The sequence below is a fragment of the Megalopta genalis genome, unplaced genomic scaffold, assembly GCF_051020955.1.
Source record: "Megalopta genalis isolate 19385.01 unplaced genomic scaffold, iyMegGena1_principal scaffold0188, whole genome shotgun sequence".
In the NCBI taxonomy this organism is placed as follows: domain Eukaryota; kingdom Metazoa; phylum Arthropoda; class Insecta; order Hymenoptera; family Halictidae; genus Megalopta; species Megalopta genalis.
Window position 1 is genome coordinate 132,782 of NW_027476257.1, and position 7,575 is coordinate 140,356.

A 7,575-nucleotide genomic window follows, 5' to 3' on the forward strand; every position below is an offset into this window, starting at 1 on the left:
AGAAGGCTTATCTTCAAATCCATGCGAAACAAATGGTTTAGCTTCAAATACTTGTGCTATACATGATTTATCTTCAAATGCAGGCGAAACAAAAGAGTTAGCTTCAAAACCAAGCGAAACACATCATTTAGCTTCAAATTCATGCGAAACACATGGTTTAGCTTCATATTCTTGCGAAACAGATGGTTTAGATTCAGATACTTGTGATAAACATGATTTAGCTTCAACAGCATGCGAAACAATCGAGTTAGCTTCAAATCCATGCCATACATACGATTTAGATTTAAATCAATGCAAAGTAGAAGGCTTATCTTCAAATCCATCCGAAACAAATGGTTTAGCTTCAAATACTTGCGATATAAATGAAACAGCTTCAAATGAAGACGAAACAAACGAGTTAGTTTCAAATCCATGTGAAACATATGATTTAGCATCAAATCAATGCGATGTAGAAGGCTTACCTTCAAATCAATCCGAAACAAATGGTTTAGCTTCAAATACTCGTGATATACATGATTTAGCTTCAACTGCATGCGAATCAAACGAGTTAGCTTCAAAACCAAGCGAAACACATGATTTAGCTTCAAATCAAAGCGAAGTAGAAGGCTTAGCTTCAAATTCATGCGAAACAAATGGTTTAGCTTCAAATACTTGTGATATACATGATTCAGCTTCAGCTGCATGCGAAACAAACGCTTTACCTTCAAATCGAAGCGAAACACATTATTTAGGTTCAAATCAAAGCGAAGTGGAAGACTTAGCTTCAAATACATGAGAAACAAATGATTTATCTTCAGATAATTGCGATATAAGTGATATAGCTTCAAATGCAGGCGAAACAATCGAGTTAGCTTCAAATCAATGCGAAGTAGAAGGCTTATCTTCAAATCCATGCGAAACAAATGGTTTAGCTTCAAATACTTGTGCTATACATGATTTATCTTCAAATGCAGGCGAAACAAAAGAGTTAGCTTCAAAACCAAGCGAAACACATCATTTAGCTTCAAATTCATGCGAAACACATGGTTTAGCTTCATATTCTTGCGAAACAGATGGTTTAGATTCAGATACTTGTGATAAACATGATTTAGCTTCAACAGCATGCGAAACAATCGAGTTAGCTTCAAATCCATGCCATACATACGATTTAGATTTAAATGAATGCAAAGTAGAAGGCTTAACTTCAAATCCATCCGAAACAAATGGTTTAGCTTCAAATACTTGCGATATAAATGAAACAGCTTCAAATGAAGACGAAACAAACGAGTTAGTTTCAAATCCATGCGAAACATATGATTTAGCATCAAATCAATGCGAAGTAGAAGGCTTAGCTTCAAATCAATCCGAAACAAATGGTTTAGCTTCAAATACTCGTGATATACATGATTTAGCTTCGACTGCATGCGAATCAAACGAGTTAGCTTCAAAACCAAGCGAAACACATGATTTAGCTTCAAATCAAAGCGAAGTAGAAGGCTTAGCTTCAAATTCATGCGAAACAAATGGTTTAGCTTCAAATACTTGTGATATACATGATTTATCTTCAAATACAGGCGAAGAAAACGAGTTAGCTTCAAATCCATGCGAAACATATGATTTAGCTTCAAATCAATGCGAATTGGAAGGCTTAGGTTCAAATAGCCGCGAATCAAATGGTTTAGCTTCAAATACTTGTGATATACATGATTTAGCTTCAAATGCAGGCGAAACAAACGAGTTAGCTTCTTATCCAAGCGAAACACATGATTTAGCTTCAAATCAATGCGAAGTAGTAGGCTTAGCTTCAAATCCATGCTAATCAAATGGTTTAGCTTCAAATACTCGTGATATACATGATTTATCTTCAAATGCAGGCGAAACAAAAGAGTTAGCTTCAAAACCAAGCGAAACACATCATTTAGCTGCAAATTCATGTGAAACACATGGTTTAGCTTCATATTCTTGCGAAACAGATGGTTTAGATTCAGATACTTGTGATAAACATGATTTAGCTTCAACAGCATGCGAAACAAACGAGTTAGCTTCAAATCCATGCCATACATACGATTTAGATTTAAATCAATGCGAAGTAGAAGGCTTATCTTCAAATCCATCCGAAACAAATGGTTTAGCTTCAAATACTTGCGATATAAATGAAACAGCTTCAAATGAAGACGAAACAAACGAGTTAGTTTCAAATCCATGCGAAACATATGATTTAGCATCAAATCAATGCGAAGTAGAAGGCTTAGCTTCAAATCAATCCGAAACAAATGGTTTAGCTTCAAATACTCGTGATATACATGATTTAGCTTCAACTGCATGCGAATCAAACGAGTTAGCTTCAAATCCAGGCGATTCACATGATTTAACTTCGAATCAATGCGAAGTAGAAGGCTTAGCTTCAAACACATGAGAAACAAATGATTTATCTTAAGATAATTGCGATATAAGTAATACAGATTCAAATCCATGCCATACACACGATTTGGATTTAAATCAATGCGAAGTAGAAGGCTTATCTTCAAATCCATCCGAAACAAATGGTTTAGCTTCAAATACTCGTGATATACACGATTTAGCTTCAACTGCATGCGAATCAAACGGTTTAGCTTCAAATACTTGTGATATACATGATTTATCTTCAAATGCAGGCGAAACAAAAGAGATAGCTTCAAATCCATGCGAAACACATCATTTAGCTTCAAATTCATGCGAAACACATAGTTTAGCTTAATATTCATGCGAAACACATGGTTTATACTCAGATACTTGTGATAAATATGATTTAGCTTCAACTGCATGCGAAACAAACGAGTTAGCTTCAAATCCATGCGAAACACATGATTTAGCTTCAAATTCATGCGATTCACATGGATTAGCTTCATAGCTTCATATTCTTGCGAAACAGATGAATTAGATCCAGATACTTGTGATGTACATGTTTTAGCTTCAACTGCATGCTAAACAAACGTGTTAGCTTCAAATCTAAGCGAAACACATGATTTATCTTCAAATCAATGCGAAGTTGAAGGCTTTGCTTCAAATCCATGCGAAGCGTATGGTTTAGCTTCAAATACTTGTGATATATATTATTTATCTTCAAATACAGGCGAAGAAAACGAGTTAGCTTCAAATCCATGCGAAACATATGATTTAGCTTCAAATCAATGCGAAATAGACGGCTTAGCTTCAAATACATGAGAAACAAATGATTTATCTTCAGATAATTGCGATATAAGTGATACAGCTTCAAATCCATGCGAAACACATGATTTATCTTCAAATCAATGCGAAGTTGAAGGCTTTGCTTCAAATCCATGCGAAACAAATGGTTTAGCTTCAAATACTTGTGATATGCATGATTTAGCTTCAACTGCATGCGAAACAAACGAGTTAGCTTCAAAACCAAGCGAAACACATGATTTAGCTTCAAATCAAAGCGAAGTAGAAGGCTTAGCTTCAAATTCATTCGAAACAAATGGTTTAGCTTCAAATACTTGTGATATACATGATTTATCTTTAAATACAGGCGAAAAAAACGAGTTAGCTTCAAATCCGTGCGAAACATATGATTTAGCTTAAAAACAATGCGAAATAGACGGCTTATCTTCAAATACATGAGAAACAAATTATTTATCTTCAGATAATTGCGATATAAGTGATATAGCTTCATATGCGGGCGAAACAATCGAGTTCGCTTCAAATCAATGCGATGTAGAAGGCTTAGCTTCAAATACGTGAGAAACAAATGATTTATCTTCAGATAATTGCGATATAAGTGATACAGCTTCAAATCCATGCGAAACACATGACCTAGCTTCAAATTCATACGAATCACATGGATTAGCTTCATAGCTTCATATTCTTGCGAAACAGGTGGATTAGATCCAGATACTTGTGATGTACATGTTTTAGCTTCAACTGCATGCGAAACAAACGTGATAGCTTCAAATCCAAGCGAAACACATGATTTATCTTCAAATCAATGCGAAGTTGAAGGCTTTGCTTCAAATCCGTGCGAAGCGAATGGTTTAGCTCCAAATACTTGTGATATACATGATTTATCTTTAAATACAGGCGAGAAAAACGAGTTAGCTTCAAATCACAGCGAAACACATGATTTAGCTGCAAATCAATGCGAAGTAGAAGGGATAGCTTCAAATCCATGCGACTAAAACGGTTGAGCTTCAAATACTTATGATATACATGATTTATCTTCAAATGCAGGCGAAACAAAAGAGTTAGCTTCATATCCATGCGAAACACATCATTTAGCTTCAAATTCATGCGAAATACATGGTTTAGCTCAATATTCATGCGACACAGATGGTTTATATTCAGATACGTGTGATAAACATGATTTAGCTTCAACTGCAATCGAAACAAACGAGTTAGCTTCAAATCCAAGCGAAACACATGATTTACCTCCAAATCAATGCGAAGTGGAAGACTTAGCTTCAAATCAATGCGAAGTAGAAGGCTTAGATTCAAATTCATGCGAAACAAATGGTTTAGCTTCAAATACTTGTGATATGCATGATTTAGCTTCAACTGCATGCGAAACAAACGAGTTAGCTTCAAATCACAGCGAAACACATGATTTAGCTTCAAATACGTTGGAAACACATGGTTTAGCTTAATATTCACGCAAAACATAAGGTTCAGCTTCAAATACTTGCGATATACATGAATAAGCTTCAAATTCATGCGAAACACACGATTTAGCTTCAAATCAATGCGAAGTAGAAGGCTTAGTTTCAAATTCAAACGAAACACATGATTTAGCTTCAAATCAGTACGAAGTAGAAGGCTTAATGTCAAATCCATGCGAATCAAATGGTTTAGCTTAAAATACTTGTGATACACATAATTTAGCTTCAAATGCATGCGAAACAAACGAGTTAGCTTCAAATTCAAGCGATACACATGACTTAGCTTCAAATCAATGCGAAGTAGAAGGCTTATCTTCAAATCCATCCGAAACAAATGGTTTAGCTTCAAATACTTGCGATATAAATGAAACAGCTTCAAATGAAGACGAAACAAACGAGTTAGTTTCAAATCCATGCGAAACATATGATTTAGCATCAAATCAATGCGAAGTAGAAGGCTTAGCTTCAAATCAATCCGAAACAAATGGTTTAGCTTCAAATACTCGTGATATACATGATTTAGCTTCAACTGCATGCGAATCAAACGAGTTAGCTTCAAATCCAGGCGATTCACATGATTTAACTTCGAATCAATGCGAAGTAGAAGGCTTAGCTTCAAACACATGAGAAACAAATGATTTATCTTAAGATAATTGCGATATAAGTAATACAGATTCAAATCCATGCCATACACACGATTTGGATTTAAATCAATGCGAAGTAGAAGGCTTATCTTCAAATCCATCCGAAACAAATGGTTTAGCTTCAAATACTCGTGATATACACGATTTAGCTTCAACTGCATGCGAATCAAACGGTTTAGCTTCAAATACTTGTGATATACATGATTTATCTTCAAATGCAGGCGAAACAAAAGAGATAGCTTCAAATCCATGCGAAACACATCATTTAGCTTCAAATTCATGCGAAACACATAGTTTAGCTTAATATTCATGCGAAACACATGGTTTATACTCAGATACTTGTGATAAATATGATTTAGCTTCAACTGCATGCGAAACAAACGAGTTAGCTTCAAATCCATGCGAAACACATGATTTAGCTTCAAATTCATGCGATTCACATGGATTAGCTTCATAGCTTCATATTCTTGCGAAACAGATGAATTAGATCCAGATACTTGTGATGTACATGTTTTAGCTTCAACTGCATGCTAAACAAACGTGTTAGCTTCAAATCTAAGCGAAACACATGATTTATCTTCAAATCAATGCGAAGTTGAAGGCTTTGCTTCAAATCCATGCGAAGCGTATGGTTTAGCTTCAAATACTTGTGATATATATTATTTATCTTCAAATACAGGCGAAGAAAACGAGTTAGCTTCAAATCCATGCGAAACATATGATTTAGCTTCAAATCAATGCGAAATAGACGGCTTAGCTTCAAATACATGAGAAACAAATGATTTATCTTCAGATAATTGCGATATAAGTGATACAGCTTCAAATCCATGCGAAACACATGATTTATCTTCAAATCAATGCGAAGTTGAAGGCTTTGCTTCAAATCCATGCGAAACAAATGGTTTAGCTTCAAATACTTGTGATATGCATGATTTAGCTTCAACTGCATGCGAAACAAACGAGTTAGCTTCAAAACCAAGCGAAACACATGATTTAGCTTCAAATCAAAGCGAAGTAGAAGGCTTAGCTTCAAATTCATTCGAAACAAATGGTTTAGCTTCAAATACTTGTGATATACATGATTTATCTTTAAATACAGGCGAAAAAAACGAGTTAGCTTCAAATCCGTGCGAAACATATGATTTAGCTTAAAAACAATGCGAAATAGACGGCTTATCTTCAAATACATGAGAAACAAATTATTTATCTTCAGATAATTGCGATATAAGTGATATAGCTTCATATGCGGGCGAAACAATCGAGTTCGCTTCAAATCAATGCGATGTAGAAGGCTTAGCTTCAAATACGTGAGAAACAAATGATTTATCTTCAGATAATTGCGATATAAGTGATACAGCTTCAAATCCATGCGAAACACATGACCTAGCTTCAAATTCATACGAATCACATGGATTAGCTTCATAGCTTCATATTCTTGCGAAACAGGTGGATTAGATCCAGATACTTGTGATGTACATGTTTTAGCTTCAACTGCATGCGAAACAAACGTGATAGCTTCAAATCCAAGCGAAACACATGATTTATCTTCAAATCAATGCGAAGTTGAAGGCTTTGCTTCAAATCCGTGCGAAGCGAATGGTTTAGCTCCAAATACTTGTGATATACATGATTTATCTTTAAATACAGGCGAGAAAAACGAGTTAGCTTCAAATCACAGCGAAACACATGATTTAGCTGCAAATCAATGCGAAGTAGAAGGGATAGCTTCAAATCCATGCGACTAAAACGGTTGAGCTTCAAATACTTATGATATACATGATTTATCTTCAAATGCAGGCGAAACAAAAGAGTTAGCTTCATATCCATGCGAAACACATCATTTAGCTTCAAATTCATGCGAAATACATGGTTTAGCTCAATATTCATGCGACACAGATGGTTTATATTCAGATACGTGTGATAAACATGATTTAGCTTCAACTGCAATCGAAACAAACGAGTTAGCTTCAAATCCAAGCGAAACACATGATTTACCTCCAAATCAATGCGAAGTGGAAGACTTAGCTTCAAATCAATGCGAAGTAGAAGGCTTAGATTCAAATTCATGCGAAACAAATGGTTTAGCTTCAAATACTTGTGATATGCATGATTTAGCTTCAACTGCATGCGAAACAAACGAGTTAGCTTCAAATCACAGCGAAACACATGATTTAGCTTCAAATACGTTGGAAACACATGGTTTAGCTTAATATTCACGCAAAACATAAGGTTCAGCTTCAAATACTTGCGATATACATGAATAAGCTTCAAATTCATGCGAAACACACGATTTAGCT